This window comes from Mirounga angustirostris, unplaced genomic scaffold, assembly GCF_029215605.1.
Source record: "Mirounga angustirostris isolate CCGP_5_RB_7025 unplaced genomic scaffold, mMirAng1.0.hap1 SCAF_2, whole genome shotgun sequence".
NCBI classification, from domain to species: Eukaryota; Metazoa; Chordata; class Mammalia; order Carnivora; family Phocidae; genus Mirounga; species Mirounga angustirostris.
In genome coordinates, this window is record NW_026991710.1 from 78,972,742 (window position 1) to 78,987,195 (window position 14,454).

At 34.0% G+C, this 14,454-nt stretch overlaps 1 non-coding gene across 1 annotated transcript; it reads right to left on the reverse strand.

Moving 5' to 3' along the window:
• Positions 1-1,088: 1,088 nt before the first annotated feature.
• LOC123849157 (small nucleolar RNA SNORA62/SNORA6 family) lies at positions 1,089-1,236 on the reverse strand. The gene has a single exon (XR_006791983.1). It is a non-coding gene; the product is annotated as a small nucleolar RNA SNORA62/SNORA6 family (small nucleolar RNA).
• Between the last annotated feature and the right edge of the window lie 13,218 nt (positions 1,237-14,454).

Below are 14,454 nucleotides of genomic sequence, written 5' to 3' on the forward strand. Positions count from 1 at the left end.
TTTCATTGTAAATGCATTTCTTCTGTCCTGTTCAAAGCCCAGCAAGGTGTGTGTCCTTTATGATGCAAATCTAGCATTTCCCCATTTTGCTGATATTCTTTGAAATGCTATCATTTCTGTTTGTATAACCTTTAACTCAGTATTGATAATTTGACCATGATGGTGCCAAGACCTATTTATACATTATACAATTCCAAATAGAAAATCATCTCTTGGTTATTCTACTGTATTTTTTCTTCATGTACGTGTGGTTTATTTCAATTTCTGCAAAACATTTCTTTACTTTTCCTTCACTCATAGTATATTTTCCTTCAGTTGATAAAATTAGTTCATTTGCTCACCAGGGTTATACCTAGTTATGTGTCAATGTTATACTCAAGATGTTTCAAGCTTCTATTTTACACTGAATAAACTAGTTGATCCAATTTATCTATATCTAATCAGAAAATTCTTTTTTTTTTTTTTTTTTTTTTACAAACTGTTTCTTCTCCGTCAACCTTTTCAATTTCTATTTCCATTTTGTTTGCCTTTGTGGAAGACCAGCTTAAGACCACTCAGTGGTTGTTCCTCCCATTCAGTGGCCTGAGCAGTGGAAGCTGCAGACCAGTCTTCAGTGGCTGGCTGGGTGCTCCAGTCTTCAGTAGGGAACTGCTGAATAGGCACCGAGGGCACCTGCATGCCTTCAGACCAGTCTGCGACTTCAGGCTGAATAGCAGTGAACTCAGGAGCTGGAGCCGTCCATTCACCCTGAAATTCCTCCTTGGTCACAGCCTTTTCAGCAGCGGCCTGCTCTTCCTTTTCAATCTCTTCAGGATCTCTGTAGAAGCAGAGATCAGGCATGACCTCCCATGGGTGTTCTCAGGAAATGGTGCCACACATGAGCAGAACTTCCCTGGCCAGCATCCACCACATCAGACCCACTGAGTGAGTTCCCTTTTTAGGACCTTATAGCAGGATTCATCAAGTTGCTCTGAAAATCGAAAAGGCCCAGTAACGTGTGAGGCCCAAGCAGTTAAGAAATATGGAGAAAAGAAAACACAGACCATTTAAAAAAGGATTTCTCCTTAAAGTTGACACATCTGAATTATACTTATAGCAAGAATTACTATCAAACTCCACTCATTGGGCCAGAGACTCTTGTGGTGTTAGCGAAAAGACTTGCCCCTCGTGTAGCACACTACCTACACTTGTGAGTTCATCTAATCAGAAAATTCTTATCTTGAATTAATTTGAGATGAAAAAACATATTATGGAAAATAAATATTATTGTAAGTGCAGCCATCATTTATATTAACTGTCACTCGTTCAAGACCAATCAGGGTAGGATAAGAAGGATATGAGAAGTTTGTAGGCTAAAACAAAAGCATTGCTTAATTATTTTTATAGCTTCATTCATCCAATGTTTATAATGTATACAAATAATAATCTCTTATCCTGCTTTAGATACTGAAATTATTTTTCATAATAGAAATAATAGAACTGAGAAACTATAGAATCCTGAATCATATTTGCTTGGTGTCACTCACCATTTGACTAGTGAATTTAGCTCTTATTCATTACTATTCTCTGAAGTCTTTTGCTTCTATTTTCAGTAGTAGTGTGATTCTCTGTAACTTTTTCTTTATTCCAAATTTTCAGATTCTCCACTACTGTGATTTTTTTCATTGCAAATACCTTTAAACCAATATATTAGTTAACTGTTGTTGTCCAGCCCACATTCCCTAGATTTAGTGGATTAAAAAAATAGTCACTTATTCTTACTCATGAGTACACAGATAAGCTCTGTTGTTCTAATCTAGGATACTTGGCTTGCTTATACACCTAAGGTCTGCTGGCTGGTGTTTTATTGCCTCACTCATTAGTCAGAAGATTAGCTCTCAGTAGTTGGAAATAAGATAAATTAGGCCACATGACTCTCCTTATTCTGCATATTAGCTGATCTTATTCACATAGCAGTCTCAGAGTTCCACAAGGAGAACAGAAGCAAGCAAGGCTTAGAATTCATACACTATGATTTCTGTTGCACTCTGTTGGTCAACATGTATTACAAGTGCAGCCTAGATTCAAGGGACAAGAAGTAAATGCTACTGCTTGATGTATGACCTGTAAAGTTGTATCACAAATAGTGTATGGTTATAATTTAAAAAAAAAAAAAGATTAATTGCAACTATTTTTGTAAATGACATTCCACAGTCTACTTCCTGACCACAATTGTTTACATTTATCCCATTTCAAGACACTCAAAATTCTGATCCAGTTATGACATTGTGTTCAAAGTATAAGATCTCATGATCTGTATCAAGTCTTGATGTGGCTCTTACAATACAGTTTTTATAATACCCAGCTCTTTATATGGAAAGCCAAGAACTAACAACTAAACTATCTGACCCCATACATGTAATTTACAAAGGGGGAAAGGGGGGACAGAGGCAGATTACCTCTAAGAGTCAGTGGCACCCAAGGAGGGAAGGAATGAGGTGTGCTATAGTCACTGGTCCATAGCAATTCTAAAATCTTACTGGGTAAATGTCATAACATGTTGTCATAACATCTTTATTTGGAAAAGGAGTTTATGTATATGAGTTTCTTGAATGCATTTGTGTGTGCATATGTATGTAGGCAATTGTATGATTTTTAAAAAGGTTTTCATAGAAATATAACTATTCTGGAAGTGCACTGTGTTATTGTCAGTAATTTAACACTAGACTGGGAGATTTAGGAAGCATGAATGAACAAAAATCACACAAAAAAATCACCCATGTTTATGTTCTCCTTCAGAAATGACCACATGATAAAAGAGATAAAACATGACGTTGTACATGTTTTTAAGCCTTTTAGAAGTGCATTCAATTTTCATTAAAAATAAAAAATACCAAAGTATAATGCAGTGTATATATAGAAAACATTGCATACAGATAGACAATAAATGTAATTTCATGTAAAATTATTTTCCTGTCTTAATATAGTAGTTTGCTCCTACAAATGGTATTTGTTAGGAATGATAACATTTGTTTAAATAGAATGGATATTGTGCATCATCTACATATAGTCATTGATTTCTATCAACTAAATCTTTAGTTTTATATTGAGAGGATTGGTAGCTTTTACATTCTAACTTATTTAAATCTTGTGGGTTTTGTTTTTTTTTTTTAATATGGATTCTTAATTTAAAGCATATTTTGCATTTCAAGAACAAGTAGAGAGATTAGTCTGGTGGGATTTATGTGAAGGAGTGGAAGAATATTTGGGGGCAATGAAATTTTTACAAAGTAGCCATTGCTAAAATATATAAGACCTGATAAAGCATGTGTGGAATTTAGATTTTATTCTAATATATGAGTAAACATTGGAGAATTTTGAGGGTGACATGCAAGATTACAGCAACATTTACAAGCAACAGTAAATGATGGTGGAGGTGCAAGGGCAGTGGGACATAGAAGCAAGGAGACAAGCTAGAGGGCCAATTAAATAGCTCATTGATGAGATGATGGTATCTTGGCTAGGGTAGTCAATTTTGGAGCTCATGAGAAGTAACTGAACTCTGAGTATATTTTCAAGATAGAGTTGATAAAACTTACTGATGAATCAGATGGTAAGTATGAGAGAAAAAGTAGGTTAGGATGACTAAGGCTTGTGCCCCAAATTAGTACATGAATAAAGTACTTCTTTCTAAGAAGGGGGCCTTAAGAATTAAAAGAGTTGGTTGTTATTATTACTGCTAGGGTTAGTGATATTGTTTTAAATTATTTTGTGTTCTCTTTCCTCCAGAGTCAGTTCTAATTTTCATTTATTGTGGTCTATTTCAAGCTTTTGATTGTTGTAGGTTGATTTTTTTTCAGATAGCTGTTGTGATTTTCCTTCATTCATACATATGTAAATTTCCCTCACTCCTACTGGCCTAAGTGTGTTTTCAGCTATGTCTCTGGCATAAATGTGACAGGTAATTCTGTGTCAGTTGACAATGGCTTAACTATTAATTTTGATTAAGAAATGAGTTGTTGGAGAAACCAGGAACAGACATGACTTTGCTCTGGAAGCCAGAACTCTAAATTTTCTGCAAGCAGTTCTTTCTATGTCTTACTTATTGTTGGTTTTGCTTTTTTTTTTTACTATATGATTAGTTGTTTAGGTGTTTACCTGGGGTTAAAAGACAGGAACATGGGATGGGGTGAAAGAGTAGAGATGGGTTAGAAGGTGCCAATTTATATAGATATTCATCTGGCAGACTTTCAATTAATTCCTTTTTTTTTTCTTTTTAGCCTCACTTATCATTATTTTCTTCTGTACCTTCTGATCTCAAGCTGGAGCATATCTTTGTTTCTGAGTAACTGCTTCCTACTTGAATTGAATCCTATTTTGCCAAATTATTTTTCAATACCCTTGCTTATTTAACCTAACTTTTCAAATTTATCATCAAGTTTCTCATATTTTTATTATCTTTTTAATATCTTCAGTGTTTATGTATTATTTCTCACTCCAGAAGTTATTTAATATTTTTATGTGTACAACTTTCTTTTTCTTTTGATCACCCTTGCAAATTTTTCAATTTTATTCATTTAAAATAAAAACCTGCAACTATTGGATTCTTTAATTCATTCTATGTTTTCTATGTTAATGGTCTCTGTTCTATCTTTCCTCCTTTCTACTTTCTTTACACTTATTCTGTTGCTCTATTCTTTTAAATATTAAATTGTCTGCTTATTTTAATGAATTCAGGGTTTTTTTTCCCCCTAACATAAGTATGTAAAACGGTCACAAAATTCCCTCTGAGCAGAGCTTTAACTGCATCCCACAAGTTTTAGGTTTGTTCTAAATATTTCCTAAGTTTTATTAAGATTTATTCTTTAGGGATGCCTGGGTGGCTCAGTCGTTAAGCGTCCCTTTGGCTCAGGTCATGATCCCAGCGTCCTGGGATCGGGCCTCGCATCGAGCCCTGCATAGGGTTCCCTGCTCAGTGGGAAGCCTGCTTCTCCCTCTCCCACTCCCCCTGCTTGTGTTCCCTCTCTCGCTGTGTCTCTCTCTGTCAAATAAATAAGTAAAATCTTTAATAAAAAGATTTATTCTTTAACTGTAAATTATTTAAATATTTTTCCTATTAAAAATCATTTATTAAAATGTAACATCCACTTAAAAGTTCACATACACATACCATCCAATAATCATTCACAAATTGAATACACCATCCAGTTCAAGAAATAAAGCCTTACCAGCAGCCTAGAAGACTCCCTCTTTTCCTACACTACTATACCCAATGGTTAACAATATCCTTACTTCTAGCATCATAGATTAGTTGTATCTGTAGTGAAACCTTATTGTATAAGGATTCATTCTCCCACTTTCTTGCTGGCTTTTTTCCTTGAACTTTGTGAAATTCATCCATGTTATTGTACATAGTTACAGTTGATTCATTTTTATTATTCATTATATTTCATTATATGAGATACCATAATTATCCATTACAACATTCATGAACAATATGATAGTTTTCAGTGTTTAGTTATTACTAATAATTTTTCTCTGAACATTCAGGTATATGTCTTTTGGTGAACTTTTGCATGCATTTATTTTGAACATACACCTAGGAATAGAACTACTGAATCATATGCTTAATTGCTAGCTTAACAGATATATCTAAGCAGCTTTCCAAAATGGCTGTACAAATTTACAATGTAACTAGCTGTGTATTAGAGTTATATACAGAGTCCAGAAAGAGATCCATACATAGTGTACTGATTTTTGACAGATGTGAATCACAAATGCAGTGTAGAAAGGATGATCTTTTCAATAAATGATGCTGGATCAATTGGATATTCATAAGAAAAAAATATACTTAGTGCCTCCCCCACCAATCTTATACCGTTCCTAAAAATCTCACATCTTTCCTAAAAATCAGTTTTATACAGATTGCAAATCTAAATGTTAATGGTGAAAAATGAGGATTTTAGGGGGGAAAAGCACAGGAAAACATACTCATGATATTACAGTAAGCAAAGCACTCTTCCATGGGGCTCAAAAGTATTACCTCTTAAAAACGATAAATTAGATGATAATGAGATTAGCAACTTGTTCGTCAAGGATACATCAAAGTATGAAGAACAAACTAAAGAAATGAGGGGCACCTGGGTGGCTCAGTTGGTTAAGCGACTGCCTTCGGCTCAGGTCGTGATCCTGGAGTCCCAGGATCAAGTCCCGCATCGGGCTCCCTGCTCGGCAGGGAGTCTGCTTCTCCCTCTGACCCTCCTCCCTCTCATGCTCTCTGTCTCTCATTCTCTCTCTCTCAAATAAATAAATAAATAAAATCTTTAAAAAAAAATTAAAAAAAAAAAAACTAAAGAAATGAAGAAGATATTTGCCATACATATATCAGGAAAAAAAAACACATACATCAAAAATATCAGAAGACATCCTACATTTTTTTTTGGTACATCCTACAGTTTAATAAAAAAGAAGAGACAAGCCATTTGTCTCTCTTAAACAATTTAAACAAGTATTTTAGGGGAAGAAAAGGTATAAAATAGAAAGTAATCATATGAAAAACTGCTTAAATATTTAGTCATAAGGAAAATAATCATGAAAACTATAATATGAGACTATTATACGTGAAAATGGCTGAAATGGAAAGTTCAGAAAATATCCAGTGCTGGATAATATCCAATAAATGAAAGACTGGAGGTATGCTCCCTAATTCCACATCCCCCCCAAAATGCAAATTTTGTCTAGGTTTTTTTTTCACAGTGCTAGCTTTTTTACCACAATCTGATGACCTGACTTCAAGTCTCAGTTGATATATTTACCTGGTGGTTTAGTATGTTGTTCTTTGCATAGACATTGTCTCAATCTCCATTAATGATAACAATTTGGAATAACAGGAAGAGCCTAAAATCCTTTTAATGAGTATAAACTTTCTTTGCTCTCTAACCAAAAAAAAAAAAAAAAAATTGTTCTTTCTAGGGTAAAAGTTTAAACAAACTTATGTACTCTAGTTATTTCTTGAAGTTTGAAGTTCTTTAATCATTCTTTAATTTGTTCACACATTTATGTATTCTCTCTCTCTTTTTTTTTTACTCACCTAGAATATACAAATTAACTTCTAGGGATTTGCACAATAAAATTGAGTTAAGTATACAGAGAAACTCATATCTTCTATGCTCAAGTCACCTAGACTATATTTAGGAGAAATACTACCAAGATGTTTTGTCTAAACTTAAAAATCACATTTTGTTAGCTATACCTATTACATTCTCATAAATTTTTATGAAGGATTTGGACATTATATCTTATTTTTACATATCTTTGACTCTGAACCTTATAATGTGAAAGTAAATTTTTCACTTCATGAGGAAATGAGTTCTTAACCGTCACTTAGAATTTACTTATAAAAGTCTTAATAGTCTGAAAAAACTGATAATGTACTGCCCAAAAATGAACACATCAATTAGTTCTCCAAGATTGATTCATTTTTATTGTTTTTTATCTCTTTTTCCATTTAAATAAACTATATATTCACTTATTAATATATTCTACTAAGAGATGCTTTCAAAGATAAGCCTGGATATTCTGATTAAAATTAAACAGCTCTGTTTTCATGCACTGGAAGATTGTTTAGGGATATAAAAATGTGTGCACATAACCTCAAGACAAAATAGAAAGCAGTAAGTGGACAGAGACCTATGAGTGGTTTAAGCTAAGTGCTAGATGATTAGAGGGACAAGAAAGAGGGAAGGAAGAATCCACTTTGGTTGGTAGGACCAGGGGAAAAAGTCAGAGACATTAACCTTTCACATGGCTATTTTAAAAAAGGATGGGCATTAAATAAGGAAGGACAGCATAAACAATCATGGGAACAGGAACACATGGTATAGATTTGAGAAATGGGCTAGGAAGTTGAATGTATGTATCAAAGTAATGCAATGATTCTAGAAAGGTTTCCTCCTACCAGATGATAAGAGTCATGAATGCCACACTGAGGAAAAAAGATAGCAAGTGGTTAAGAACATAAATTCTGGATCCAGACGACATGATTGAAGCTCAGTTGGGTTACTAACTCTTTTTCTGACCTTAGGCAAGAGCCTTCAATTCTGCATGCTCAATTTCTTCCTCCTAGTAAGTATCTCATAGGGTTGTGGTAAAAATTAAATGACTTGGCATGTGTCAACTGCTTCGAACTCTGCCTAGAATGTATTAAGTGCCTAGTTCATTAAGTGTTCTTTATTTTTTTTATTATGATTACTCAGGTAATGTAGACCTTGAAATTTGTGAGCAAGTAAATCATACCTATTTTTGTGTGCAGGTGGGATTTAAAAGGAAGGGTGGAATATTTCTCTCAAAAAAAATAATATTTTTTTCCAGTCCTATGTAACAGATTCAAATGCACTTATATCATATGTGAAATTTAGGCATAATTTATATTAGTAATAAAATTTCATAGAAATATTGCATTACTTTAAATTGCAAATCTTCAAAAGAAATAGTAACGAGATTTTCCTTGATTTAGTATAGAAATAATATATATCTTTCTATTTTGACTTTGGTTTCTCTTTTCTTGAAGAAAGACAAAATTTATAGCACTTACAAAATACAATTTTTTAAATTTAAATTTTAGGTAGTTAATGTAGAGTGCAATATTAGTTTCTGGAGTAGAATTCAGTGATTCATCATTTATATACAATACCCAGTGCTCATAATAACAAGTGCCCTCCTTAATAACCATCACCCATCTAGCCCATCCCCTGTCCATCTCCCTCCATCAACCCTAAGTTTGTTCTCTATCATTAAGAGACGCTTATGGCTTGTTTCCCTCTCTCCTTTTTTTTTCCTTTTCCCCTTTCCCATATGTTCATCTGTTTTCTTTCTTAAATTCCACATATCAGTGAGATCATATGGTATTTGTCTTTCTCTGACTGACTTATTTCACTTATTTCACTTAGCATACTACACTCTAGTTCCATCCACATCATTGCAAATGGCAAGATTTCATTCTTTTTGATGGCTGAACAATATTCTACTACACACACACGCACACACACACACACCACATCTCCTTTATCCATTCATCAGGCGATGAACATTAGGGCTCTCTCCATAGTTTGACTATTGTTGATAATGCTGCTATAAACATCAGGGTGCCTGTATCCCTTTGAATCTGTCTTTCTGTATCCTTTGGGTAAATACCTAGTAATGCAACTGCTGGATCATAGTCTATTTTTAACATTTTGAGGACTTTCCATACTGTTCTTCAGAGTGGCTGCACCAGTTTGCATTCCCACTAACAATGCAAGAGGGTTCCCTTTCTCTGCATCCTCACCAACACCTGTAGGTTCTTGTGTTGTTAATTTTAGCCATCCTGACAGGTGTGAGATGGTATCTCATTATGGTTTTGATTTGTATTTCCCTAATGATGAGTGATGTTGAGCATCTTTTGATGTATCTGCTAGCCATCTGGATGTCTTTTTTTTTTTTTTTTTTTGGAAAGTGTCTATTCATGTCTTCTGCCCATTTCTTAAGTGTTATTTGTCTTTTGGGTGTTGAGTTTGATAAGTTCTTTGTAGATTTTGGATACTGATGCTTTATCAGATATGTCATTTGCAGATATCTTCTCCCATTCTGTAGGCTGCCTTTTAGTTTTGTTGATTGTTTCCTTTGCTGTGCAGAAGCTTTTTATCTTGATGAAATCCCAAGAGTTCATTTTTGCTTTTGTTTCCCTTGCTTATGGGTGATGAGAAGTTGCTGTGGCCGAGATCAAAGAGGTTTCTACCTGTGTTCTCCTCTAGGATTTTGATGGCTCCTGTTTCACATTAAAGTCTTTCATCCATTTTGAATTTGTTTTTGTGTATGTTGTAATAAAGTGGTCCAGTTTCATTCTTCTGCATGTTGATGTCCAGTTTTCCCAGCACCATTTGTTGAAGAGACTGTTTTTTTCCTCCATTGGATTTTCTTTCCTACTTTGTTGAAGATTAGTTGACCATAGAGTTGAGAGTCCATCTCTGGGTTTTCTATTTTGCTCCATTGATCTATGTGTCTGTTTTTGTGCCAGTACCATAGTGTCTTGATGATTACAGCTTTGTAATACAACTTGAAATCCAGAATCATGATACCTCCAGTTTTGTTTTTCTTTTTCAGAATTGCTTTGGCTATTCAGGGTCTTTTGTGCTTCCATACAAATTTCAGGATTGTTTGTTCTAGCTCTGTGAAAAATGCTATTGGTATTTTGATGGGGATTGCATTAAATGTGTAGATTGCTTTGGATAGTAGAGACATTTTAACAATGTTTGTTCTTCCAATCCATGAGCATGCAATGCTTTTCCATTTCTTTGTGTCCTCTTTAATTTCTTTCATAAGTATTCTGTAGTTTTCAGGTATAGATCTTTTACTTCTTTAGTTATATTTATTCCTAGGTATCTTATAGTTTTGGGTGCAATTGCAAATGGAATAGATTCTTTGATTTCTTTTTCTGCTGCTTAGTTATTGGTGTATAGAAATACAACAGGTTTCTATACATTGATTTTATATCCTGCAGTTTTTCTGAATTCATGTATGAGTTCTAGCAATTTTTAGTGGAGTATTTAGGGTTTTCTACATAGACTATCATGTCATCTGCAAATAGTAAAAGTTTGGCTTCTTCTTTGCCAATTTGGATGCCTTTTATTTCTTTTTGTTGTCTGTTGAGACTAAGACTTCCAGTACTATGTTAAATAGTAATAGTGAGAATGGACATCTTTGTCTTGTTCTTGACCATAGGGGAAAGACTCTCAGTTTTTCCCCACTGTGGATGGTATTAGTTGTGGGTCTTTCATATATGGCCTTTATGATGTTGAGCTATATTCCATCTATCCTTACTTTGTTGAGGGTTTTTATCAGGAAAGGATGCTGTATTTTGTCAAATGTTTTTTTCTGCATCTACTGACAAGATCATATGGTTTTTATCCTTTCTTTTATTAATATGGTGTATCGTAGGGTGCCTGGGTGGCTCAGTTGGTTAAGTGTCTGACTTCAGGTCAGGTCATGATCTCAGAGTCCTGGAATGGAGCCTGTGTCAAGCTCCACGCTCATGAGTGAGGAGTCTGCTTGTCCCTCTGCCATTCCCCCTGCTCATGCTCTCTCTTTCTTTCTCAAATAAATAACTAAAATCTTTTTTAAAAAATTATGGTGTATCACTTTGATTGATTTGCAAATATTGAACCACCCTTGTGGCCCAGGAATAAATATCAGTTGATCATGGTAAATAATTCTTTGAATGTACTCTTGAATTTGATTTGCTAGTATTTTATTGAGAATTTTTGTATACATGTTCATCAAGGATATCGGCCTGTGATTCTCCTTTTTAGTGGAGTCTTTGTCTGGTTTTGGAATCAGGTAATGCTGTCTTTGGAGAATGAGTCTGGAAGTTTCCTTCCATTTCTATTTTTTGGAACAGTTTGAGAAGAATAGGTATTAACTCTTCTTTAAATGTCTGGGAGAATTCCCCTGGGAAGCTATGTGGCCCAGGACTTTTGTTTGTTGGGAGATTTTGATTACTGATGCAATTTCTTTGCTGGTTATGGGTCTGCTCAAATTTTCTGTTTCTTCCTGTTTCAGTTTTGGTAGTTTGTTTCTAGGAATTTGTCAATTTCTTCCAGGTGGCCCAGTTTTTTGGCATATAATTTTTCATAGTATTCTCTTATAATTGTTTGTATTTCTGTGGTGTTGGTTGTGGTCTCTCCTCTATCATTCATGATTTTACCTATTTGGGTCCTTTCTCTTTTCTTTTTGTTAAGTCTGGCTAGGGTTTATCAATTTTATTAATTCTTTAGAAGAACCAGTTCTGAGTTTCGTTAATCCAATTCTACTGTTTTTCTGTTTGTTTGTTTCTATATCATTTATCTCTGCTCTAATCTTTATTATTTCCCTTCTTCTGTTGGCTTTAGGCTTTATTTGCTGTTCCATTTCTAGCTTCTTTAGGTGTAAGGTTAGGTTGTATATTTGAGACTTTTCTTATTTCTTGAGGTAGGCCTATACTGCAATAAATTTTGCATTTACAGCATATAAATTTGAAATGAATTCCTTCCAAAACCCAATAAAAATGTTTTTTATAAGATTTTATTTTTATTTATTTATTGAGAGAGAGAGCATGTGAGCAGTGGGGAGGGGCAGAGGGAGAGCAAGTCTCAAGCAGATTCCCCACTGAGTGTGAAGCCCTATGAGGAGCTCAGTTTTATGACCCTGAGATCATGACCTGAGCTCAAATCAAGAGTTGGACACTCAACAAATTGAACCACCCAGGTGCCCCTAAAATAGTTTTAAAAATACAAAAAAAGAAAACCCGGTGTCTCTTTTTATCAGAAAAAGAAGTAAAATTAGCTTTTATTTATGTTCTAGTGCTATTAAAGTTTTATGCCATACTAAAATACTGTTCTCTATTAACATACTATGGTTTAGTGTTTCAATAAATACTTTGAAATTGGATAGAAAATTTGAAGTATGTATGCACTAGACACATACTTCCAGTGAAGTTAGGATATCATATATTTCTAAATTAAACTTTAACATATGAAATCATAAGTTAATCAAATTTAATCTATTTAAAATTATAAATGCAAGATGTCATACAGATCAAAAGCCATATCAATTTTCAATTTAATTTTATTTTTTTCCATTTCTCCTTCAAGGTTTTCTCATATTTTAGAGATTTAGAAAAAAATCTTCCTTTACCCCTTACTATTCACAGCTTTTCTTCAACTGCCCAAGAATTTATTTATTTTTCACACACACACACAAACATATCAGGTACCTTCCTTATGTTCTTATACTGTTAACCATCAGGTAGATCAATCATTGCTTTTTAGATATGACAAGAATTCCATAAGTATATATAGTGATTAGCACAAGATAAGAATCTGGTATCTGGGGCGCCTGGGTGGCTCAGTCGTTAAGCGTCTGCCTTTGGCTCAGGTCATGATCCCAGGGTCCTGGGATCGAGTCCCACATCGGGCTCCCTGCTCTGCGGGAAGCCTGCTTCTCCCTCTCCCACTCCCCTGCTTGTGTTCCTGCTCTCGCTATGTCTCTCTCTGTCAAATAAATAAATAAAATCTTAAAAAAAAAAAAAAAGAATCTGGTAGCTGTAGTTCAGATTTCTGCATTTCAGCCTTTGGTGAATCCTATGTGCAACAAAAATCTGTCAAATAAACCCAGGTCCTGTTTATTCTTGTTCTCCTAAATATGGGAAACTCTTCTTGATCTTCCCTTATTCTCTAAGCCCTCTATGGCCTATCTCTCAATTAACCCCATTCCATAACTAATCTTGGATGTATTTTCCTAAATGTCATTGGACATTACCAAAAAAAAATACATGCCCTCCACATCTTTGTAGGGTATGGGGACCTAGGAATTGAAGCTTGAGTAAACCAAAATCTTAATTCATGGTACATTATTCCTTGTCTTTAGAAGGCCTCCTTTTTGTCCAATTTATTTATTTTTATTTTTTATGCCCATTTACCATTCCCTTTCTCTGCCACAGATAAACATTCTAATGCATTTATATATATATTCTTTTGATTATATGTACTCATAAATTGCATATTGTTTTGTGTGCATATTTCTTCCATAATGGCTTGTGGTATAAATCATATTGTTCCTTATTTTTTCCACTCATTATTATCTTTAAAAGTCTGTTGTCATTCTTAAGTGTACAGGTGGTTCATTGCTTCTAATTGCTGTTACTGTGTGTTCTAAATTCTCCATGGTAGAAATATGCAGATATGTAAATATATAGATATATGTGTATATCTAAATATATAGATATATGTGTAAGTGTGGGTGTGTGTCTATATATGAGATATATATATATATGGTGTACATTTGTTATTATACACATGCACATATGTATATAGTTATATAAAGTTTTATATATGTATTTATACATAAAAATAATTATTACATATATATAATTTTTTACCTACCCATTTCCCTTTCTACCCTTGCTTTAAATGCCATATTTAAATTCCATCTCTATAAAATTTTCTCTACTACATTGAGACAGAATTAATGATTTCTTCCTCTGTGCTATATTAAAATTTTGTACATTTTAGCTTACAGCCACTATTTGTCTAATTCTGTCAAATTTACACAGAATGCTAAGATCTAAATAGGTCTCTCTTAAGCAAGGAGTAATTTCAAAGTATCAGCCAGATTTTCATAGCTGAAGAGCCGTTTAAAATTAAAACGTTCAATTGTCAGGTTGGGGTAGGAGGAAAAGGGTGATATTGCTCAGAGCATACAAATTACCAGCTATAAGATTAACAAGTTTGGGGATGTAATGTACAGCATGGTGATTATAGCTAATAATACTATATCATATTATTAAATGTGCTAAGAGAGTAGATCTCAAATGTTCTTACCACAAAAAGGAAACAGTAGCTATGTCATGGGATGAGGCCATTGCTAATACTATGGTAATAATCATTTTACAATTCATAATAT